The sequence below is a fragment of the Crotalus tigris genome, unplaced genomic scaffold, assembly GCF_016545835.1.
Source record: "Crotalus tigris isolate CLP2741 ecotype Arizona unplaced genomic scaffold, ASM1654583v1 scf7180000018368.3068619, whole genome shotgun sequence".
NCBI lineage: Eukaryota > Metazoa > Chordata > Lepidosauria > Squamata > Viperidae > Crotalus > Crotalus tigris.
The window spans coordinates 1,228,176-1,254,424 of NW_024096968.1; the positions used below are offsets into that span (position 1 = coordinate 1,228,176).

General features: G+C 37.6%; 1 protein-coding gene and 1 long non-coding RNA gene across 4 annotated transcripts in view; both read left to right on the plus strand.

Moving 5' to 3' along the window:
- Window positions 1–26,249, plus strand: part of LOC120311494 — a 528,108-nt gene that overhangs the window by 309,318 nt on the left and 192,541 nt on the right. The window lies entirely within an intron of this gene.
- The window catches only part of LOC120311462, a 121,010-nt gene continuing 110,446 nt past the window's right edge, over window positions 15,686–26,249 (plus strand). For all 3 annotated transcript variants that reach the window (XR_005557627.1, XR_005557628.1, XR_005557626.1), the window contains exons 1-2: window positions 15,686–15,912; window positions 22,785–22,904. This is a non-coding gene — a long non-coding RNA (uncharacterized LOC120311462). The remainder of the gene's footprint in view (window positions 15,913–22,784; window positions 22,905–26,249) is intronic.

The window sequence follows — 26,249 nt, forward strand, 5'->3', positions numbered from 1 at the left end:
TGTACCCCAGTGTTTATCTGAATGGATTACCAAATCTTCATTTTTAAAGATTAGCCTCTGATTGAGGCAGGAAGACTGGGGGCTGTTTTCTGTCTTTAAGATTTTTCTCCATTTCTCCTTTAGGGAAAATATTCCATCCTGCCTTTTTTAATATTCCCCAAAATATTTCATTCTCTGAGGGGGGCGTGCTGACTCTCTATAACAGGGATGTCAAACTGCTGGCCCACGGGCTGGATGCGTCACACCAAAACCGTGCCCACCCCATTGCCAGCAAGGGAAAAAAGTCACGATATGTCACGACACATCACGTGACATCATGAGTTTGACACCCATGCTACATTATCAGTATAACCTAACTTGATACTGTTAGTTAAATTAGGAAATGTACAGGTAGTCCTCGCTTAGGGGCCATTCAAAGTTACGACAGACACTCCAAAACCTATTTATGACCTGGTTCCAGAGTTGTGATAGCTGCACATGTACCCACAGTCACATGACCACATTTTGGGTGCTTCGTAATTGTCTCATCTTTCAGGATTCCTAGTCACATGACCATGATTTACAATGTTTTTTACCTGATTCCAGCCTTTGGAGCCGGAGTCTGGGAAAAAAAAGAACAACACCCCCTCCATAGATTTGTTTAAAGGCCACAACATTCACTTAATGATTGTCGTGATTGCTTAATAACTGCCACAAAAAAGTCATAAAATTTGGTCCAGTCATGTGGATGCCTCATCTTACAACCATCATGGCTTACAATGGAAATTCCAAGCTTAATTGTAATTCGAGGACCACCTGTATTACCATAAAATGTGCATGTGTAACCATGTTCATATTTTATTTTATTTTATTTTATTTATTTTTTTGTATTCTTCACAGTCCTGATGGTGGTGGCAACAATGATACACTCATGAGTCTCATAGCAGTAACCACATTCCCACTCTTTTGAACAGGAGCAAGAACCATCACAAATTATCAATGACAGCTCCCAAAACAATGTCACTGCTTCCTGCTTCTTTGGCTCCTAATGCAACAATTCCCTGCCAAGTATCTCGCATATGTCTTGGGCTTCTTTTCTGACAGCTTCATGCCCTTTGGTGCTTCCCTCCCCTCCTCCCAGTTTTTCAAAGAACCTTGCTCATTACACACTGGAGGAAAGAATTTTGCTTCAGATTTCAGTTAAGGATATGTTTCTATTTTTTAAAAGAAGTATGACGATCAACTTGTTTTGAGATATAATGAATCATATAACTGTATGGAAGATAATAATTTTTATAATAGTACTTTAATGTCCATATTTAATATTTTTATAATGGATATTTTTAATAAAGGATCCTTGCCAGGTCTGTTTTATAATGTTATATTAAGGGATGGTATGGTGATATGCTAGGTTCTGCACGGTGGGATGAACTAAGGCTTTGGTGCTTATTACTATTGTTACTATGTTTGTTTTCTTTTGCCATAGTCATTCTAGTTCTGTTTTCAGGTTTTTGTATTTTGTGGTTTTCTCCAGTTCTTTTCTCTTCTCTTCTGCTGTCTCCAGGTACTGCCATATCCAGTATCTAGACTTTTTTGTTTTTCTTATTAATAATTGTTAAGTCTCAGTGTTATGTGGCAGGTTCCTGTCTATTTGAATTCTAAAGTCCCAGATCACTTTAGTTTCTTCACTTTCTATTACTTTGTCAATAATAGAAACTAATAATAATAACAATAACAACAACAGCAACTTTGCAAAATATTTAAAGAAACTGCAGCTTCCTGCAATAACTTCATTAGTGCTACAAAAAACTGCGCTACTTGGAATATCTTACATTTTAGGGAGGTACCTGGTTGATACCTAGGATGCTGGTAGCAACCCGTGTCAACCATCAGTGCCAATCAATTTGAATGTTCAGTTGACTGAGGTTCACGTCTAATGAATGATGATGATGATGATGATGATGATGATGATGATGATGATGATAAAGTTGAAGAGAACTTGGAGGTCATCTAGTCCAACCCTCTGCTCAGCCATTTCAGACAAATGGTTAAAAACTTCCAATGTTGAGCAAGGTACCACCTATACTATACCTGTGCATTTGTTTTTTCTTGACTTAATGTAGAACCTTACTTTTGTCACCATTGAATTTCATTTTGTTAGACAGTGTCCAGGGTTCAAGTCTGTCAAGATCCTTCTGTATCTTAAGCCTGTCTTCTGGAGTGTTGGTTATTCCTGCCAGCTTAGTGTCATCTGCACATTTGATGAGTTCCCCATCTATCCCCTCCTCCAAATCGTTAATGAAGATGTTGAAGAGCAATGGGCCCACAACAGAGCCCTGGGCAGCCCACTACACACTTCCCTCCATGTAGATGCAGTTCCATTGAGGACCACACACTGAGTACAGCCGGTCAGCCAGTTATGAATCCGTCTGGTGGTGATGCTGTCTGACCCACATTTTTCTATCTTATCAAGTAGTAGATTGTGGTCTACTTTATCAAATGCCTTACTGAAGCCCAAGTAAATTATATCCACAGCATTCCTCTGGTCCATTAATTTTGTCACCTGGTCAAAAAATGCAATAAGATTTGTCTCGCATGATCTGTTTTTGCTTCTTCTTGCTTTCAGGCAAATGGTATTTCTTGCAAATATTCCAGTGCATTGTTGATGCTATTTATCATGCCACTGTTTGTAATCAGTCTGTGCAATCTTCTTTCAGCAGCTAACTAGGTGGTCCACTGTTTCTTCTGCTTCTTTGTAGAGCAGTGTTTCTCAACCTTGACAGTTTTAAGGCATGTGGACTTCAACTCCCAGAATTCCACAACCAGCATTGCTGGCTGTGGAATTCTGGGAGTTGAAGTCCACATGCCTTAAAATTGTCAAGGTTGAGAAACACTGTTGTAGAGGCAGCATTTGCTGTCTGTTACCACCTTCCCAATTCTGGCTTTGAATTTGTTTTTAAGGCTTGGTCTTGTGCTGCCAGAATTAGTCCCTCTGTCTGTTTTTTCAATTTTCCTGCTCTTAGCAATTGCCAGATTGTGTTGTTATCTGCTTTGCATGCTATTTTTTTTAAATGTACCGGCCATGTAATATTTTTCCTTGTCGTGTCTTTTTTCTATTCCTCATTGGGTCTTTCTTATAGTCCAATACTCAGTAAGCCTTCCTGCTTTACTAATTTCAGTGCATGTTCTTCACTGTCCTTTATATATTCTTCCAATATTTTTTTTCTTCTTCAGCTATCTGGTGCACTTGCAACATTCCCCATCCACCTATTTTCCTTGGTAAGTAGAGTCTGTCAACATTACTGGGTGGATGAAGGGCACAATTAATTAACATTATTTTTCTATCCATGGCTTTTAGTTCTGCTTGAGTCTAGTCTACTATTTTAGCTGTGTATTTAATGATTAGAATTGCCCAGATGTTCATTGCTTTGATGATATTTCCTCCACTGAATTTGGACCTTAAGATCTTCTTTACTCTCATGATGTATTCAGTTCTAACCTTCTTCTTGACTTCATATATATGTAGTGATCATCTTTATCAAGACTCTTGATGTTATTTCCATAGGACATCTTGATTCCTTTAGTTCTCACTATATTCCCCCTATTGATGGTGAGAGTGGCACATTTATCCAGTCTAAATTCCATTGCAATATCTTGGCTTTATATAAGGACAATGTTGAGCAGCAATTTTATGTCTTATGGTGTTTTTCCATACAGCTTCAGATCCTCCAGGTAAACCAGATGGGGTAGGCTGGCAGATGTTTTTGATGTTTCACAGCCATGGCCTGACTTCTTCAGTATTGCTGGCAGAGGAATCAGTGCAATAACAAATGGTAATGGTGATGATAAATCTCCTTGAAAGATTTCTCTCTTGATATTAACCTGTCCCAGTCTATAAACATTGACCAGCAAATGTGTCTTCCATTGTACGATTGATCTTTGCACAAAGCTTCTGATGTTTCTATATCTGTTATTTCTAAACCCATGATTATCCAATCATGTGGCAGAGAATCAACTGCCTTCTTGTAATCAAGCCAAGCTAGAATGCAACGTTCATCTTTCTTTTCTTCAATTTTCCAAAATCATATTGTTGAGTTAGGAGCTGATCTTCTGTTAGTTCTTCAGCTTTATCCTAATGATCTGTCTGATGCTTAAATAATTAGTGGGTGAAAGAGGTTTCAGAATGGGAAGAAGAAAGCTCTATATGCATGTGGTCAAATGTTACCTAACACAAGGGCACGTTTTAGTGTGATATTCTTCATTCTTCCTAAAGGAGAAGTTTCTCCTTTGTTTAAAAGTGACTCCTACCTTTCCTCACTGATATTTCTGCTTTGATGCTTGATGATGTTGTGAACCAGGAAATGTAGAGGTATTTTCTTGAGGTGACACTTGAATTCTGCATGAAATCCCACTTCAAGGAGAGGTGCATTTTAAAAGAAAATCCTAGCGGTTCCAAAAGTCATTAGTATTAATAACACTTTTGATCATTTTATACTATAGAACATAACAATAATATTTTCTTCTTAAATAACAGATATAAAGAGAAAGGTTTTCTGGGAACCATATTAAAAACTGCCCATCGTTTTGAATAGTATGCTTTACGTTTCTAATAAAAGGATGATGGCATTTTGTCTATTATTCATTTTATTATTTTAGTTTTAGTGACAGATTGCTAAAATATTGATTACCCTTGATTCTTATTGTAATTCTACCAGAGCACCAAAATGGGAAGAGGCATGTCATTCTCAGTGTGTGTAACTATGGTGACTACATCCAGAAATGTGTCTGCCAAAAGGTGCAATATAGGCAAGGAAATAACTTAACAGTTCATTTAAACAAAGAGATGCTTTGGAGATTTCATCATACAGTTATGCAAAACATGCTTTAACCACACATTTCCTTTTTTCCTGTAGGGTTAGGGTTAATAATTAATATGCATCAGGAAGCACATCCTTCATTATGAGGTGATAATATTAGGACTTGCACTTCCCAACAGTGCTAATATCATGAATCATTGTAGTAACAACACCACTCTCAACTTATAAATTTAAACAGTGGAAATGTTTAAATCACCTGTGAAAATTAGATTTTCTTGCAATTAATACATGCCACTAAATAATAATTTTGCAATATAAGCCTTTGGTTGATATAGATTCTCTCCTTTCGTTCATTTATCTTTTGAAAGGCTTTGGTGTCTTAGAACTTTATCTTTCTTAAATTCTAGGAAAGAACCAAAAATGTTCTGCTTTCCTATTACTTCTCAAAATCCAAATAATCCGATAGTACCGATATCTTAATACCATACCAGCAACATGATTTTTTAAGTTAGTGAGATCTGCTGACAGCTTTGGGATTTTCTTGAAACTTCTGGTAGACTTTCTCTTAGCCTTCTGATTAGAATTCCTTATTCCTTGCTGCTCTTCTCTTAAGAAATTCTAAATAAAAATTCAGAAATGTAATGAATGATACTGCAAACCGATGAAGGAGTCTTGTGACACTTAAAGACTAAGGAATTTGTTATTATATAAGCATATAAGTTTATGTACTTTTTAAAAAAAAAATCTTAATCTTTGGGATTTAAGCTTAATTTGGGACTTCATCCTCCCTTACACTCAACGTAACCACCTGTTGCTTACTTCCATAACTTTGTCAGCAGCTGCATGGTCAAGATTCTTTATTGCCTTTTGTGTCAGGGAGAAAGCAACTAGTATGATCTGTGTCAATTTTATACCTTCTGCTGGTATACAGTTACTGACTACACCAGGTGCATAATACAGAGAGCTGAGAGGGTTGTTTCCGCTTTCTTTTGCTCCACAGCTGCTATAAGCCCTGAACGAATGGGATCTTCCTGTTGTATTCTAAAGCAGTGGGGGGGCAGTGTTGCCCTGTAGTAGGAAAATAATATTTGTAAATTGTCAATAACAGTCTTTCAGGCATACCCAATAGCCTTTTTTTCAGGACACACATATTTGTTCATCAAAATATATCTATATAGGTAGCCCTGAGATGCCCTTGGAAACCTCTCTGCTGTATCCTCCATTAAACAGAGAAAGCTGCCAGCCAACCAATGGTTGAACTATATACAGCTATGTAGCCATGGTTTATTTTTTTGGGGGGGGCTCAGATTTGTTAACAAAGCAGCAATAAGATTTCGGCAGAAGATCACTGCAGCCAGAATAGAGCAATTCTGCAATCACTTTCCCTCAAGCCTTACTTCTGCAGGTCCTCAAATCTGTTTTTATCCCTACTGAGGAAATATATATACTTCCAGTAAGACTTCAAGCCACCTTGAGGAGGAATCAACTCAGCTTTGATAGAAAAGATGATTTTTTTTTTCCCCTTCAATCTCTGAATTACACCTTCATTGCAAGCTTTTTAGAAAGTCCAGAAAAAGGAATCCCGAATTACATGGATCATGTGCCCTCAAGTGGTTGTCTTTGGCACATGTTAAAAGATATTGCTGCAGCTCAGTGGTAGATTCAGTGAAACTCTGGTCCAGGGGAAAAAAAGACAACGTGTTAGAACCTTTTTTAAATCACTGCATCCTCTCAGTACAGCTTGGCACAGAAATGTTTTGGAAGGGGATCTTTCTCAGCACCTGAAATAAAATAAAATATTAAATAATAATTTAATAATTTCAACCTAAAACATTCCACACAATGCGATGTTGGTATAATTGCCTTTATTACTTCTCATTATGCCAAGTAAAGGTTCGCCCGCTCTCTTTCTGTGTTCATAAATAACTGTCCTGGGATCACGTGCTCCCCTTTGGCATTATTCTGACAATGGGGAAGCCAGATTCACTTAACAACCATGTTACTAACTTAACAACTGCGGTGATTCACTTAACAACGGTGGCAACAAAAGTCGTAGAATGGGGCAAAACTCAACAACAATCTCACTTAGCAACAGAAATTTTGGGGCTGATTATGGTTCCAAGTCAAGGACTACCTGTATTTACCAGACAATATCTAAGCCACATTTGGAAACATGACAACAACTGACACAGTTCTTCTCTATTCCAGATTTTTAATCCAAGTTAGGGAGGAATTTAATCTGAGGTCACATCTAAGTGACAGTATCTATAATAATAGTATTTTTCATTCGTGAATGTGAAAGGTAAGTTTATGCAAGGAGAACATAAATGAGAAGAATCGGCTTTGTTTTCTTTTTTTTTTTCTTTTTACCCAGGAGAATTGCTAGTTTAATGAAAATCTTAATGCATACTTGATTATTGTAGTTGAATTGCATTATATAGTGACAGAACTGATCCAGACTGCATTTTATTGCTTCTCTGATACAGTCTGGTGCATATTCTTTGAATGAAGGCCAAGTTAATTTTTCACGTGACGAAAGGAGGGAATACATCCTTGTTATTCTGACTACGTTTCCTCTCATATCATAGTCAGCACTGCTCCATTAGATTTTTTTTTTAAAAAAATGTACGTAAGTTTTAGATGCTGGAAGATGACAAAGGCATCACTTTGCGGGATTTGGAACAGCTTTGCTGGGCAGTGAAGAAAGGAAATGCAATTTACCTGCAGTATTGAATAAAACAGCCTGGCCTCCCTGCACATAGCCAAAGGGAACTTGTTGAGATGAAAAAGAAAAATATTGGACAAGTCTGGTATAACCGAGATTTCCAAAAATAGCCCTTCCATCAATCGGCCCGCAGATGCAATACTGTTTATCAGAAGATCGGGCCATCTGCTGCTTCCCTGGAAAATCCTAGCAGTGCCCCTCCTTACTGTTTTTGCCAATCTTTCCTTGTTATCAGAGAGTGCCCTCCAATGCACAGACAGTGTAAGTTAAAAGAAGAATTTCCGGATGATGTCAGTGTTAGACTCTTACAGGGAATCCCTGAGCAGAAAAATAATTTGGGGAAAGTGGGGGAGGGACACCTTCTGTCCTCCTGCATAAGAAAGATCTAGTGTCATGAAAGTATTATGGGAAAGGTTTTATTCTCTCCTGCAGCTCACATAACATATTTCCTTCTCTTTATTTGTAATCCCCCTATGCAATCCCTCCGCTCCAACTGTGATACAGCTGTCTCTGAAAGGTTGCTAGCCAGCCATACCAGCTCTGTAACATTACTTTGAGGAGCATAATCTACGTCCTATTAGGAAATCAAACCTGTTATAATGAAAAGTTGAACAATTTCTTAGATCCTGTAATGGCAAACTTACCACCACTTTTTTCAAACTGTGTGATATTTTCCACTGCATAAGGAAAGAAAAAGCTGAACTCAGCAGCACACATACTGTGCATCATATAAGATTATTCAGCATATAATTGAAATGTCCTTATGATTTGTTTTGTGTTGAGAGAGAGAGAGAGAGAGAGAGAGAGAGAGAGAGAGATGTGCACCTTATGCATTTTTAAGGTTTGAATGCTTAGTCTGGAAAACCTGGGGTTTTAAAGACAAAAAGAATACCAGACAGCAAATGACAATCTGTATATGGAATTAACAGTATTAATACAGAATAGAAATAGGAGAGGCAAGCATATCTGCAAACTTACAATTAGCTGAATGACTCAAAGACCATCTTCTACAATGGCTCTTCTTCAGCTTGGCGCGAAGTCTTGAGTGGAAGGCCACCAAGCTCTGTCCTAGCCTAATGCTGTTCAACATTTTTAATCATATTTCTCAGGGGAGGGTGGTGAAGGGATCCTTATGGAGTCTACAGACAACAGGAGAGATGGGAGGTGGTCTAGTACTTCAGAAAAGAGAGACAACATTCCAAAACACAAGCTTGAGCAGTGGGCTGAAATGAAAAAAAAAAAAACTGGAGAAATGGAACTAACAGAGTGAAATACCGAATTCTGTTACACAATCAAAAGGCATATAAATACAAGAAGGGAAGATCTGAAATGGGAATAATACCCACAAAAAGGATCTGGGTTTTCTCTGTCAGCTACAATCATAAGTTAAATATGAGGTAACAGACTCGTTCAGCTGCTAACATAACGAGAGCCCTCTTTGAGTGCATAGAGTTTAGACCAGTGTTTCCCAAACTTGACAATTTTAAGGCATGTGGACTTCAACTCCCAGAATTCCACAGCCAGCGTTGCTGGCTGTGGAATTCTGGGAGTTGAATTCCTCATGCCTTAAAATTGTCAAGTTTGGGAAACACTGGTTTAGACCATTGCAAGGACCCCATTTGGAAGAGTGTGGGAGAAAGTAGAGGGAGTTCAAAAGAAACCTACCAAGATGGAAACTAAGCACTATGAGGAATGGTTAAAGGGTCTGAGTACGTTTAACCAACAGAAGAAAAGATGTTAAAAACATTTTTTTCATATGTCCAAAGGATTGTTGTATATGGTGGACCTTGTTTTTTTGTTGCTCCTGAGAATAGGACTACAATGACTGGGTTAAAACTACGGAGAAGTAGTTTCAAGATAGAGATTAGGAGTGACTTTCCAAATGTATGAACCGTCAGCCAAAAAAGCATCTTCCAAATTAACTGGGGAGTTCTACTTAACTGGACATTTTCTGATAAATCCTAGATTGTCATCTGTCAAAGATGCTGTAATGAATCTTACAAGATAACCTGTAAGATTACTTCCAAATGTGTAACTCTTAAAGAGCTTCCACGTTTTGAAAAGAAGGATAAAATTAAAGATTTTTCTAGATGGATTCTAGAAATTAACACATGGGATGTCCAAAGTAATTTGCAACGGGAATTTATGTTCCTCCCCCTCTGTCAGTTTTAAAATGTGCCCAATTTTAATGAAAAAAAAATAGTTCATTACAGAAAGAGCATAACATTGGATTTCATTGATTTATTCCACCAGCACTACCTTTCTTAGTAGGTTCTTTTCACTGGTTTGCCTTTCGGCCTAGTAAGAGTTAAAATGTCTACCCAAAGTGTGAAGTTGATTGTGTAATGACATCAAACTTGCTTTGATCCCCTCCTGTTTCCTGCTCAGAGCATCCCTCTCCTGAAAACTTCAAGTAGCACACAAAAATCCCATCTTCTCTTTGCTCAAATGTGTTGACCTACTTCTATCATTCAGACGTAACACTTGTGGAAGAATTTAAGCAATTTGAATATTAATAAATGTTTTAGCATGGAGTTCTTGAACAGAGTAAGTGTTTAAACATGTCTATGTATGCTTGACTTGGCTTTGTAATACGTATTAATACAGGTAGTCCTCGATTTACAGCACTTCATTTAGTGACTGTTCAAAGTTACAACAACACTGAAAAAAGTGACTTATGACTGTTTTTCACACTTACGACCGTTGCAGCATCCCCATGGTCAGGTGATCAAAATTTGGATGCTTGGCAACCGACTCATATTTATGACAGTTGCAGTGTCCTGGGATCATGTGATCAGCTTTTGTGATCTTTTGACAAGCAAAGTCAATGGGGAAGGCAGATTCACTTCACAAAGGTGTTATTAACTTAACAACTGCAGTGATTCACTTAACAACTGTGGCAAGAAAGTTCATAAAATGGGGCAAAATTCACTTAAGAAATGTTTACTTATCAACAGCAACGTTGGGCTCAGTTGTGGTTGTAAGTCAAGGACTACCTTTATATAACACATATTGTGATTGGTGTCTTCTTTGAGTAGAGAAAGCAAACCTCAGTTTTATTCCTGGGGGCCAAATGGGAAAAACTTATTAAGGTGAAATTGGGATCAAAATGAATTCTTACAAATTATCTCCAACACACGCCATTATAATATTACTTAGGGCTCACATACAGTATTTCACTAAGCCATATTTTTTTTAATCCAAACTGAATGGGTCTGCATATTTATCATATTTAGACAAAAACCAAATAAATCAGTTTTGTTCAGGAAAATGGGAGAGAATAGTAGTAGAGAATGGGAAGGCATGGTACCTTGCAATCCAAACTAGAATACCTTGTGAGCTGTTAACAACTATTCTCAGTCAGAACACAATTTTCTTAGTTAGAATCAAGCCATAATCCCCACAGGATGGGAGCAACTTAAATGGTAAACACAGATAAGCCTGTAGCTGAAACTTCATTATGGATGGATTTGACTCAGTAAACCATTATTGGCTTTCCTCAGTCTGTTCCCACTTATCCCATAAGGAAGTGGGATGGGGGGAATTGGAAGCAAAATTGGCTGCTTGGAGAAGGTCTCATTGATGAAATATATCTGAATACACTTGAAAAACAAAATGAAACTTGCTCCCAGTATCTTTCCCCAACAAACAAATGCATGGAAGTTAAAAGGATGAGGTTTATAAGGTATCTCCTTTCCTTTGGCAGCCCTCCATGCCAACCTCCCTTTGCAGAAGGTACTGGTTGGCAACAACGCCTATTATCATCCAGGCTAAGATTTCATTGAGAGTGTAGACTTGGCAATTTTTGATCTTTGTTTTTCTTTGCAACCTCTATTTCATAATTACCTATTCTATTTATCACTAGCAAAATGTGTACATAAGAACAGTTTATGGATGGTCTCTCAAAGTATTTATGGATATGAAACCAACCCTGCATTTCTTTTTGTAATGCATTTGACTACCTGCAATTTATATATATAATTGTGTTGTGTTGGTGTTGTGTAATAAGTACAGGACCCCTGTGCTCATATATCACAGAATCTGTATGTCAAAGATTGTAAATTAGCCTGAATCATTCCCATGGAACAACTTCTTGTGACTACAGATTCGCTTTTAGATTCTTGCTGAAATCTATTAGAGATATGCATTTCATAGTAACTGACTTTTTTTTTCAATTTGTGACCTACCAGGCCAAGCACAACTCATTAACTATCAACTGATAAATGTTTGATACACAGTTTTTCAGTCTCAGGCAGATATCAGAGGTGGGGGCACCTGACTGGGTCACTACATCTGGCTGACATACTGCTTGTATTCGCTATATTATACAAACCCAAAACAGAATACATTAGGAAGATTTGTCTATCCATTGCTTTCAGTAATGCTTCCAGTCTTTTTCACTATGATTCTAACTTCCAAGTAAATTCAAACTCACAATGGGAAATAATTAACTGGGAACATTTAACTTGAAGTAAAATGGCCAGTGAAATCCCACATTCTTGCAGCATCTACATTATTACTGACTCTCTCCTAGAGAATCTCTAAAATGGGAAGGAGGAAGAGACATTTATTTATGTTTCTTGTAGTGCTTAAGCTTCACTATTGGAGAGGCTGCTGCCACTGGAAGTGGATTTCTTTGCTCATTTTAAATGTTTTTTTTTTCTGCTCCTTCAGGCTGTTATTTTCCTAATCTCTACATCAATACCAGTTTGGATCACTGAAATCCTGACTCATTAACATTCCTCCTCTCAAAGAATGACTCAGGCTAAATAAACTGCCAGGGCCCTTTTTTGCCTCTTGATGCAGCCTTCCATTGTTTCCCCAGGAATGTCATCCCAACCCACAGCATTCCTTAAAAGTAAACTTTTTGTTGGTATCTGTTAGAAGATGTTTCAGCAAATTGGCGTAATAGGTCACTACTGGAATGGGACCCAGTACTGACTTGCATAGCATGTCAGAGTGACTTAACTGCTTAATTAATATTATCAGATGTAAAAGACCTGAAAAATTAAACACTGGAAAGTGCATCATATTCTTAAAGATGGGCCTTAAGTTTCTTTCTGTGGTCAAATTCTTGCTACGCTCTGGAATAAAAAAAAAAAGTTTCTAGAGAAGGAAATGAATAATGGCTGGTTTCCAAATGCTGAAGACAGAGAATAGCTAATTGTAGCCTATGAATTAATGGAATGCAATGAAACGTCTTAGCCTACAAAATCACTGTTCCACCTCCTTTTCATTTGTTAGAATAGTTTAAGATGGGTGGGGTCCAGTTGGGGAAGGCATCGAAACAAAACTGGACAAAGGGGAACGTTTTCATCCTACAAGATTGCAATGAAAGGTGTGTACTTTTTCAGCTCTGTTCCAAATGTCATTTATTCCACCTGTGAAGCACCTGGATCAGCAAACTACTAGGGAAGAAAGACAGCTGTTTCTTCCTATCATTTCTGTCAGCCCTATATTTTTCTTCCCTATATCCTAACATATTCTTCCCTATCCCTCTTTCTCAAACTAACTTCTACCAAATTCATATGGCCAGGCTTGTTTTGTTGGTTCATGCATAATCATTTATGTTGGAAGCTTGCCAAAGTTCATTTGAGCTGCCGTAGATGGGTATTTATTTCAAATGAAATATTTCAATACTTTTAATAATTTAAATTTACTTTAACAACATATTGTTTGTATTCACCTTACTATACATTCATGTAACTCTATAGCCTGGTGGTTCTCAACCTTTTCTTCACCACAGACCTTTTGTGGCCACAGACCACTAAGACTTAACTCAAGATTTAAATCCTAACATTTCTTCAAGTTTTTGTGAATCCCCTGTGATGACATCGCATCCCTCCAGTGATCCGTGGACCACAAATTGAGAACTACTGTTAAATGTTGGAATTGAAATAAGTATTGGAATAATGAGATAGCACACATAAAGGGCATCTATAGTAAACCAAGCTTAGATTTCCATTCATTCAAGACAGGCCATAGTTAACTTGTGGAGCAATCAGTTCTACTCTTAGTAAATTAAATCTACCATATTTTCCGGCGCATAAGACAGCGTATAAGATAACCCCCGACTTTGGAGAAGATTTGCATGGTTTAGAAAGTCGTTCTTATACACCGGAAAATACGGTATATGCATTGAGAACAATTTCCTTCCACTTGAGGTCAAATAGTAAAGGAGGAATTTGCTAGAGGTTTGAAGGTGTTTTTTTTAAGTTTGCAGGCTACAGGAAGGAAAGGGAACATTTTAAAGCTGCCTCCTGAATTGTACAGGGAAAATTTCCAGAATTATTAAAGGTCTATTAGTCACTTTTAACATAAAAATATGTTAGGATTTGATTTTGTTTTGTATGTGTTCAAGACAAACATTCAAAGCAAATTTTCTGTGAGGCATAATCACCATCTTAGGCAGGTATACACATTACTTTTTCACATTTCCTCTTTGAAGCCTGTTGCTTTATTTTATACATAACATTTACCTATGTTTTCAGTGAAATATATTCTAAATAGCATTCTGAAATATATATATATATATCTATTATTGCTACTTTCAGTTTTGAAAGGCTGCGGCTTTTCTGAATTAGCTATCAGACATTGATCTTAGGGCACCCTTGTATTCCTCAAATTGCAGAATGGAGAAAGCACTATTCTCTTTTTCTTCAGTCTTGTTTTTAAACTCTGAAGGAAAAAGAAAGAAAAAAATGGAAGCTCTCTTGCTTGGGTGAAGCAGACACAATGAAAGTTAGAGTTTTACAGCATGAATTAATCATAGAATCGGAAGGAGCCATTTAGATAATTGATTCTAACCACCAACTGTATGTAAGAATCAAATAACCCAGAAGATGGCTCATTAGCCTCCACTTGAACCCTCCTATATCATTTTAGGCATCTGAAGTACTACCATATCCTCCCTATTTCTTTTTTTAAGGCTAAAAATGCTACAGTCTCTAATCATCATATCTTTCTCTGAACCTGCTTAAAGTATGTTGGCAAGCAGTAGCTGCAATATTCATTGTGGCTACCATACAGAAAGAAGTGAAACTATTAATTTCTTTGATTTGGAAGTTATCCACCTGTTGATGTAGTGTAAATTGCAGTTGCCTTTTTGCAGTCACATCACACTGCTGACTCAGTTTGTAATGAATTCCTATTCCAATACATCTGCACAATTTCCACAATACATTTGCACAAGTACTATTAGTAGGCCCCAAATGCACCATTCTATATTTGTGCATTATTTTTTTCTTTCCTAAGTAAAAAAAAAATGCATTTGTCTCTACTAACCTTTCATTGCTATATCCTGCTTAATGGTTATGATTTTATTTGCTCTTCTAGAGTATTAGCTGTTTCCTTCAACTTTATGATTAGATGTCTTCAGTTACATGACTACAGAGAGTCCTCGACTTACGACCACAATTGAGCCCAAAATTTCTGTTGCTAAGTGAGACAGTTGTTAAGTGAATGTTTTCCCATTTTACAACCTTTCTTGCCACTGTTAAGTGGATCACTGCAGTTGTTAAGTTAGTTGTGTGGTGAATCTGGCTTCCCCATCGACTTTGCTTATCAGAAGATCGCAAAAGATGATTACATGAGACACTGTAACCGTCATAAATATGATTTCTTACACATATATATATTCACAGGGGTATCACCTGGACATATTTATGGGAGAGGAATAGAACTAGCAAGTTTGGCTTTATCTAAGTTGACAAAAAAAACCTCTCTTTTTACCACGCTGTAGTGCCTGTTTGAATTGATAGAATGGTGAGCATCACACTTGATTTTTTCCCCTTGTATTTTTAGGTGTTTTGTTTCTGTGTGATCTCCATTATTTGAGGCAAAATCTATTAAATTCAAATTCCTTAAGTAAATATATTTGTTTTAACTAGAGCTCAGTAATCTATACAAAACTTAAAGTACACACAGCTGAAAAGTCTTTTATCCACATACACTACATGGAAAATGCCAGGATCACATACAGTAGATTGTTTTTGGTCATAATCCTGTCCTAACCTTTTTGTTGTTTTTGTTCTCTCCCACAGCTCTGCTACTTGGCTGTAAATTAATTCCTGAATTTTAGCAGGATTTAGTAATAGCAGAGCAAGTTGTTGCAATAGTCAAATAAGCTCTGCTTCCAGTTCTCTGCCCTGACTTGATGGGATGAGTGAGGCTAGGATTTCATTATGATGAAGTCCTTTATGCCAGGGTGTGGCTTCTACTGTATGTTTGCCTGAACTTGCTCTTCGGAAGTCTATGTTAGTACAAATTCAATATCATCTTTGATGCTGATTAGTTTCCATCAAAGGAATGGCTGTCCTCCCTTCAAGGGAGGAGGTCAGGACGTGGGGGAAGATGTCACTGCCACACGAAAATAGCATTTGGAGGCAGCAGGTACCATTCTTCATTTCATGCCTAAATGCTAGTGGTCAGATATTCATCTGAAGACAGAGTATTATGTAGTAGAGCAGAGCTATTAAAATGATAGTGCCTGCCAATCATTCCTTATCACAAGTAAATGTTATCATGTGTGATAAGTAGTTTGCAGACAGGTACTGAAAAACAAAGGTTTGAATCCATATCTCCTATCTATTTTTGCACTGCTTTCTCCAAATGCCTTCTGTATATTTTTGCTGGATTACATCCTACTGTGAATGAGATCATATTTAAATCTCTGCTATTTGCAATGTATGAAAATGCAGTCCGATCAGATACCCAGGAATAGGAAAATTCGAGTAAGATAGGATTGATGAATGCAACTACAAGATAGGATTTTATTACTATAATATTTCTGTGAATGTATGAATTCAGTTTAAGAGGCCAAAGGTTTTGAAGCAGAAAATTAAGCAGTAGAATCTAGAGGGCTTATGGAATTGGAGTTATATTTCAGCGTTGGAGATGCAGGTGGTAACTCAGACTGGGCAGAGTGACACAAAGTGCTTAAATGCTGGTTCTGCCATGTTTTTTCCTCTAGATTGATTATCCTCTATGAATATTTGATTTCTCAGTTAAAGGTGATTTTTTTAAAAAATTGAATTACTATCTTTGCTTGCTGCCATACTTTCAATTCAGACATATTGTGCATGTCTCAGGAAGTGGCCGAAGACCTGGTCATTTATGCACTACATATACTGTATATCACAATGCCCTTATCTAGTATGGGGGATATCTTATTCCTTATCTGCAAGTGTGTTTTATGAAAAAAGTTAAGTGTGGGTGCACTCTTGAAGCTATTTTTTTTTTAAAAAGCAAAGGATGAATGCATATTCCCTATTTATTAAATAATTCTACAAAGTTAGGTTCAGGTAGTCCTTGACATATGACCACAGTTGAGCCCAAAGTTTCCATTGCTAAGCGAGATAGTTGCTAAGTCAGTTTTTCCCCATTGCGCAATCTTTCTTGTCACAGTTGTTAAGTGAATCACTGCAGTTGTGTAGTTAGGAACACCGTTGTTGAGTAAATCTGGCTTCCCTATTCACTTTGCTTGCCAGAAGGCAACAAAATGTGATCACATCACCCAGGGACACTGCAATCAACATAAATACGTGCCCATTTCCGGGCACCCGAATTTTGATCCTGGGGATGCAGCAGTGCTTGTAAGTGTGAAAAATGGTTATAGGTTCCCTTTTTCAATGCCATTGTAAATTCAGTCACTAAATGAATAGTTGTAAGTCGAGGACTACCTATACCAGCTTTTATTAAGCAGTGTCTTGCTTTCATTTATTTATTTAAATAAGGAATACTGGAAAATTCAGTATTTGGGGAGGGAGGAAAATCTCCTTGGATATAACATTGATTATGGACCATCGGTTGCTGCCCATGAAATCAACCCCATGTTCAAGTGAAATGGCTATACTTATGATTTCCCTTTGCAAAGATTCTTCCCTTTGTTCCTTTGTTCCAAATTACTTATAGTTCACTCAGGCCTAAAATTGTGGAAGCAGCATCTTTCTATGGCAAGGATGATGAATTCTTTCTACCCTGAGGATTGGATTACCTCAGTGAAATTTTGCCTAAGGTCAAATTCCACCATTTGGCAGAACTAGACCTAAAAGTGAGGGTGGGGGGATAAAGAGAAAGGTCATTAGAAGAATCAATAGATGGGACTCCTATCTTTGTTAGGTATTCTAGGCTACTGTCACAATTTCTTCCATCTCTTTTTCAAGCAACCAGGAACAAATAGAAAGGATCTTTTGTACTGCAGCCTTAGAGCATTCACTGGTATAATAATTTCCCCATATCTCTTCTGTGAATCTTCTGAGAAACTGAAGCAGTAGACAATAGTGCATCCTTGTATGTCATGGTAATCTAAGATGCAATCTATTTTAACATTTTCAAATGGAAATTATACAAAATCTCATAATTATGCTTGTCTTGCTTTTTACCTTCTCTGCCATATATTTCAGAAACAAACATGTATTTATATTCTGAGCCCAATTTAGTAACATTTACAGAGATCCCTGCTGCATACAAAATAGTCAGTTTTAGTGGAAATTTTGAAAATGGTTGAAAGGACCCTTTTAGTCAGGCAATGGCAAAGTTGCCCTTTTGTTTTCAAGCCAGTGTAACTTATTAATTACGTTTGCATTTCATCTTTTCCAAACAAATGTTATTCCAAAATGGATAAAAGTGATAAAATCAAAGATAAAATCCATACTTCTAATAGAAAGATAGTCAATCAAGAAAAAAAGTATACTCAGATCACTTAAATTAAACTATATGTGACGTGACCTAGTTCAAGAAGTCAAAAGCCTTCTTGAACAACTCTTTTTGCCTGCTAGTGTAAAGTAATCAAAGATGATGTTAGCCTGGTTGATAAGGTTTTCATAAAGATTAGCATGAAAATAAATGAATTATTGCTTTTCAAATCCCTACAGTGCCTTCAGCTTTGTTAATTAGATTGTGAGGCTTAAACTTTAAATTTTTCAATAGATTGCATGTGTATGAAATATCTTTTCTATGAAATAATTGCAACAGGGTAACTTGTCCTGTCCCACAGCAATATTCTAAAGCCATTTTGAATTATAAAATCTACATTCTGAAATATATGATGGAAAAATAAGCAATATCACATGAAACTTGGACATTCTGCTTAGTCCATGTCTGATTATGATGGTCAATGTCTTTCCATGCCATTCAGTGGAGATTTGAATATTTTTTTACTTATTTTAAAACCATCTGATCTTTTATGAACACATAACAATCATAGAAAATATATATTACTGCAGCCTTCTATAGAAACTCAGGTTTTGTATTCTTTATGAAAATTAATATAATTAAACTAGGCATAGATTTATCTCTGCCAGTCAGCTGACCTAAGCTACTTATAATAAGCTGATGAAAAAGAGATGCTATGAATATGCTACATTTCAGAAATATATTTTCTCCAATCTCACACTGTCAGTACTTCCCCACTCCTATTTTAGCTGACAAAGAATAGATGTAAAATGCCTACAGAAGCAATTATTTACTGTTCCAGCCTTGCCAAAAAAAATAGGGAACTCTTTCTGCTCTATATGGAGTTAGAACTTTATTAATCACAATTGCTATTTATCAAGATGTCAGCAGGGAACAGCCAAGCTGATCATTTTTATGTAGCAAATTAGAAAATAAATGGAAGAGTTGGGGTGGTGGTGTTTCCAACTCCTTCCAGATGGAGGTAAGATTTCCATCCAATAACTATATTGACTTTTTACCTCATGGCAATGGGGCAAACCTGTATTAGAAGCCCCATCCCATGAAAAGGAAACTAGAACAATAGATTTCTTTAATACGGCCACCTTCCTCAATTATTGCCTACCTGTCGGGTCCTTTCCAAGGATCTGGGATAGGCAGATGTGGATGTTTGATGGTGTTACGGATATTGTTGCAGGATATAAATTGTTTCAAGTAAAGCCACCTTTTGCAATTGACTGATGACGAATTTGTCAATGCCGATGGTGTTCAAGTGATGCATTTGTTGTGGGACTGCACTGAAGGATCAAATTGCTCTCTCGCTCTCTCTCTCGCTCTCTCTCTCTCTCTCTCCTATTAGGGTCAGAAGGAACCTGCAAAGAGAGAGAGAGAGAGAGAGAGAGAGAGAGAGAGAGAGAGAGAGAGAGAGAGAGAGAGAGAGAACAGTAGATAGTACAAAAGTAGTGTAAAATCACTCAGATAGTTCCTGATTTGTATTCTTCAAACCACATCCACATGGACAAGGCAACAAATATTATCACAGACACCTAGTGGCTTTTGGAGTGTATTGCATCAGTATTTTCCTCAGATTATGCCAGAGAGGGTTGTAGCTCCTTCTGTTAGGGCAAAAAATGTAATGGCCATCGTCTGGCATAACGCCCTACCAAAAGAGATCTGTAAGGCAGCCACATGATACTCCATGTATATATTCACATCTCTCTACAAGATTGACACTGCTACTGCTTTGTCACATTCTAATTGGGCTGTCTAGTTCAAATATTCCATGAGCTGGATTATTTTAAAATGTGCATTCCTATTCATGTTATTTTTTTTCTCTTCTGTTGCTGCATCAGACCACTTCTTATGTGATTTTAAGACTTAGATGGAGATATTCTATTGAGTAGACTTTTACAAAGTTTCCTATCTGTTAAGAGGCATCACCTTTTGGTGTTCTATAGCCTCGAGAGGAGCAGTGGAACTGCATGCAAAAAGTTCCAGATTCATTTTCCTGCTATCCTAGATGAGGTTATGACTACTGTTATGGACAAAGAAGATAAAACTGGCAGCTGGCACCATCCAAATCAATGTAAGAATTAAAAAATATTCTGACTTCATAGTAATTTCTATTCTTAGATATTATGTCCAGTATTCATATGTTGGAAATACTATATAGAATAACAGAGTTGGAAAGGACCGTGGAGGTCTTCTAGTTCAATCCCTTGCTTAAGCAGGTGACACTATACCATTCCAGACAAATGGTTGTACAATCTCTTCTTAAAAATCTCCAGTGAGTATCCACAGCTTCTGGAAGCAAGCCATTCCACTGATTAATACTCAGTGTTCACAGATCAGAAATTATATCTCAAAACTCTTGGTGGTCTTGTATTGAAAATGTAGGGGAAACAATTGAGTTATTAGATGAGTATTAAGTCAAATCAATCTGAGTGTCCATGTTTTGCTATTTGCTATTTGTCAGTGGCAACAAAACGATCCAGAATGTTGATAAAAACATGTTATTATTTTATGTTAAGCCTGAGGGATAAAACAGACTGTAAAATAACTAGACCTCTATGGTACTTTCTCCCCAAACGCATTTTTTAAAATGTATAACAATTGTGTAAAGCTTTTGTGTGAATCCATACATTACTGTATTAACATATCCTCTTTGCAGAGTAGGGATACAATGCAGCTTCATCAGAATATTTCTGGAAGAACAGCATCCCAATAGTGGAGGTTAATTGTTTATTTGCTTCTTTTGTGTTTCCACTGACTTCATTTAAATGTTATAATCTCATTCAAGTCTTTGTTATTTTCTTAGTTTCACCACAGCTGTAAGTTTTTCATTAAAATAAGCTTCCATGGAATTTGGCTCTGTATGGCCATATTTCAAGTTGAGTCCTGTAGAAAGTGTGGCTCAAAAAATGGGAAAGTTAGATTGAGAGAGAGAAGAAGAAGGAAAAAAAGCAGGAGTTATGTTAGCGTGGAGACCTGCTATTTATGTTAATCATAATTATGTGTCTATAGTTGCTTCATGTTAGTTTCACACCTAGCACAGCCAAAATACAAAAAGAAAAATCTCTCCAGCCAACTATCTAAAAATAGCAACATTTTTTTATTGTTCTAAATTGTAAAACAAGCAAAAATGAGCAAGATGGGAAATGTCAGTCCTTCTTGATGTTTTTGCAGTGTGCACTTCGTTCAGCCTCAGCTGGCATAGCCAGTGTTCATAGATAACAAGTAGACACCAGCAAGATCTGGAGGGGGGGGGTCTCTAATTTGGCTTAGTACTTGACTTAGGCAGCTGTCAGATTTATGCTTCCTCATAGACTCCATTTGAACAATCTCTTTGCAGACCACAAGGTGTCACTGTGCAAAAGTAAAATCTCAAATGAAGTAATCACAATTAGAAATAATTACATTTCATCTTTTCTCTAGAAACTTTGTGAAAATTTTGGAGATTTTCATAGCAAAAGTCATAAAGGGAAAATAATGGTGGATATTAGAAATACCCATTTAATTTGGAGCTTTTAAGCATTTAATTGCCTATATTTAGAATTCAGTTAATTGTATGTAGATCACAAAGTATAAAAAAAGATTATATAAAAATTCTAGACATTTTCCTCTGGGGAAAAGTTTCATAGACAAACCTGAAATTATTAATATGAATGGAAGCCAATAAAATAATTATTTAAAACATGTTTGGCCTTGCAAGGAGGAAAAAAATACCTAGAGAAATTATACAGTACTAGGGCAGATCATCAGTCACCATAGACTGAGTTATCATCAGGGTGCTGATGATACTGTATTACAGGGGTTCCCAACCGGGGGTGCGAGAGGATATTCCCGGGGGTCCGAAAACTTGGGTTTTCAAAATTATAGTATATATGCATAATTTGTTGCCATTATTTAGAACTTTTGTAAGGGATGAGAGAATATATCAGAAGCTTTCTAGGTGTGTGGGGTATAGAAAAGGTTGGGAGCTGCTGCTTTATTACATCTCTTGACTCCTAGTGAGTTAAGCAGTCCTGTGGATGTCCCAACCTGGATGCTGTAAAGGTCTGGATGGGAAACAATAGGCTTCAGTGGAACCCTAGAAGATTGAGTGGCTTTGGGTTTTAGGAACTAATGAATCCAGTACTTTATCATCTTTGGTTTTGGATGGGGTGGCCCTACCTCAAATAGACCTGGTGAGCAAGCTAGGAGTCCTTCTGGACTCACAACTCCTGCTTAAAGAGCAGGTGACAGTCGTGGCCTGGTGGCTCTTTATGCATCTTCATTTTGTGCATCAGTTAAGCTCATTTCTGGGTTGTGAGATTCTGTTCACAGTCACTCAGGCCCTGGTCACGTTCCTAATGTACAACTGTTACGTATACCATCAGGGATGCTCTTGTAGAGTATCCAGAGGTTTTAGCTGATACAAAATGTCCCTAGGTGGACTTGCATTATGCTTCTGCTCTGTGAGCTAGATTATTTGCCAGTTTGCTTCCAGGTTCAATTTAGGGTGCTGGTTTTGATCTCTAAATCCCTTGATGGCATAGGGCCAGGTTTCTGAGGGACTTCCTCTTTCCTATTACATCTATCAATCCCACCAGGTCTGGCTGGAGAAGCATGATAAGGGTCCCATCCACGAAGGAGTTTCATCTGATGGGACCGGGAAAGGAGCCCTTTCTTCTGTGATACCTGCCCTCTGAAACATCATCCCTCCTCCTGAGGTAAAGTTAGTTCTAACTCTTATTGCCTTCCCTCAAGCTCTCAAATGTGATTTTTCTTTTTTTCTTTTCAGGAAGCCTAGGGATCTTCTGGTATTAATATTGCATGTTAATATTTTCTCCCTCATAGTCTTGTTTTACCAATTTTTATTCTTTTAATGACTTGTACAATGTTTTAATGTACATGCTGCCGAGTCACTTTGCGTGACTAATAAGGAGCCTCTATAAAAAGAAGAATTAAGTATTGCCTTTTTGTTAAATAGGGAAGTTGTAACAAATTATATTCTCTGTTGATTTATTTAACTTTTGGATACCAAATCAAGGCATTCTGGGAAACACTGAAGATAAAAACTTTTGTTAAATTTTAAATGTTTGTGGGGAGACTTACAATATACTATTTTGAATAGTTTCTTTTTTAAAAAAATATGTCTGCTTCAAATGAGATTTTGCACTTTTGTTGAATAAGGCAAAGTGGAATTTGGACCTCCCTTTTATTCCAGGATCATATTCTGTCTAATATGAAGATAATATAGGGCTTCTGAGTAGCTCATTTAACTTTTCTAGATCATTTAGCTGTATTTCCATGTGTAGTATCTTTGGAATACACTGTGTAACGATATTGGGGGGGGGGGTGTTTCTACTTTTTTAAAATCTAAAGTTCTGAGCCCTAAATGCCAATTCATTTTAATCTAAAGGTAGTCCTTGTTTATTGACCCTAATTTGGAGTGGAAGTTCCATTGCTAAGAGAAAATTGGCAACTCATCGAGTGACTGCACTATTTAGCAACAGCAGTTCCAATAGTCCCAGTTCTAGTTGTTAAACAAAGGCCTCACACCTCTCTTGCCCTAATATACTCACCTCCACTTCAGCTCTCCCCACTTGCCTATCTCCTCCCCCACACACCGATCTCTACCTCTTTGGCCACCCTGCACTCTGTTGGTTACTTTTGTCACCTCCCATCACCCCCAATTGACCTTCATCATCTTCTGAAACTCTGTTGGCAGGAGCTCACCACTGCTGCCAGACTTCTGGTGAGTTTGACCCACTTTTTCAGTCCACCACATAATCTCAGCATGCATGCCCAGTCTGCCTGCTGGAGCTCTGCACACCAGACTGTTCCCGGTACTAAATGAGGTACTGCAAAGCACACACTTATTACTGGGGGAGTAGTGTCCCATAAAAGCAAAAGCAAGGCAAGTACAAGCTATGGATTATGACCTGGAGCAACCACAGCCTGGCTGGCAGCTTCCTATTCAGCATAACCCTGGGCACATCTCAAACTGGATCTATGGACAGGTACTTTCTTTGTGCCTTGCCGCCTGTACAGTGCAGCATCTCAGGAGCGGGGGGGGGGCTTTGAATAACCAGTCTACTTTCCAGGGCTTCACACCTGGCACATAGCTCACTACCTTCTTCCTCCTGCAAAACCTCCCAAGTAGTTTCTGCAGTCCATATTGAAGTTGCTGATCCTTGCAAGGCTTTGTAAGAAGGAGGTTGGGCTGAGATTGAGTAGAGACACTGTTGTCCCTGGGGTTGCCTCTACCTCAGGGTAAAGCCTACAGGACGGTTCTCCACAGTCAATACTTTGAATGCAAACTCCAGAACACATGCTGTGCCTCCGGGAGTCCCTTGTCCCTCTACTTGCTCCAGTTCTGCTGCCACTTATCTTGCCTTACCTGACAATGGATCATACCACACTGGACATCCCATCCCACTGTGGCTCCAATCTTACTGGCCTTTTGTAAGATCTTAAAGATCTAGGTCTGTGTCCAGACCTGAGACCCTGAAGACTCTGCAGATGCCCATTTGTGTATTAGTGATTAAGGAATGTTATATTTTCTTGGCTGCTATGTATTTTAATTTTTGTATTATTGCAATTATTGCAATTTTGTTCACCACCCAGAAATACGTCTAAAGATGGGCAGCCATACAAACTGAATGAATAAGTACATAAATTATTCAATTTGCCTACAAACTTCATTTAGATTTATTACTATATATCAGATCAGGAAAAAGCACTACAGAATTGTCAATGAATGGAGACAGAAGAAGAATAGGCATAAGCTACTAACTGTCTCTTACCTGGGTACAACTGCTTCTCGCATGGATCTCAAAGCTATCTCACTGCTAAACATTAAATGTGAATGCTCACTATGCCACTGCTTCATAAGATTATGCAGTAAAAATTTCTGCTTAGTCATTTTGCTGATTAATCACTCCTGCCTCTGTACAGAAATGTTAGTTTTATATGTACATATTTTTGGCTAAACTAGAAGGCTGTAATCATTCTATTATTTTTAAGGATTATCTGTCTCAACTATCCCAGGTAGACCAGACAGGAAACATGACCAGATGAACAAAATCTATTTTACTGCTAGTCTTGTAAGTCTGAAAATAGGAATCTCCAACTGTCTTCTTTGCAGTTTGTGACCTTGGGGGGGGGAAGGGTGATGGGGTGCTTCTGAGCCTCTTTCTCCTCCCATTATGCAGTTGTGGGCTATGTTGTCTCTTATCTGACCATCCCCTAGATAGCAATTCCTCCCACCCACTTTTCCCAAGGTCATTCCCACTCACCATTACAGTCTGCCAGAACAGATCCAACTGGTGGGGGGGGGGAGTGTCAGTGGGGTGAGGGGAACGGCAAAAAACAAAGCAAAAGATTTATAAAAGAAAAACTAAGAAGAGATGTCTGAAACAAGAACCATCCTAAATCCCAATGCAGCAGTCCACTTACTGGATCATAGCCTAGGTGTGCTCTGGCAGAAAGAGCAATATCATTCTTGATTAAATTACTTAATTGCTGTTGTCAGACACAGCTCAGACTGAGTTAAAAAGCAACTTTCATCTTTCCTTTAGTGGAGACTCTTATTAGAGATGTGGGGTTTGGCTGTAACTGAACTACATTTGAAGCCAAATTAAAAAGATTCAAACACTAGCATGGGGGCACAGTAATTTTTCTGATATATAGGGGTCAACACCCCAGTTACTCATATGAATCATAATGTTTAAAAGAGTAGTAACTTGTATATTGTAACTCAGTTGGACTGAAGGACAGCATGAAAGGCTAACAGAAAAGAATATAAATTGGAGGCTGGAATAGAGTAAGAAGAATCAGCAATCAGCACAAATTATGGAAGTAGAAATCAGTGCTCATTGATGTAGATCGGAATCTAGTAAGCAAACAGGAAAGGACAATTCTCCAAGGGAATTCTACTTTAAAAAGTAATGTAAAATACAATACAGAAAAATGTGCTCATATATTCATTTCTTTAAATCCCATCGTCCAGGAAGTCAAGACAAATGAATTCACATATAACAAACATTTCATTCCTATTGAGTTGAGAATAA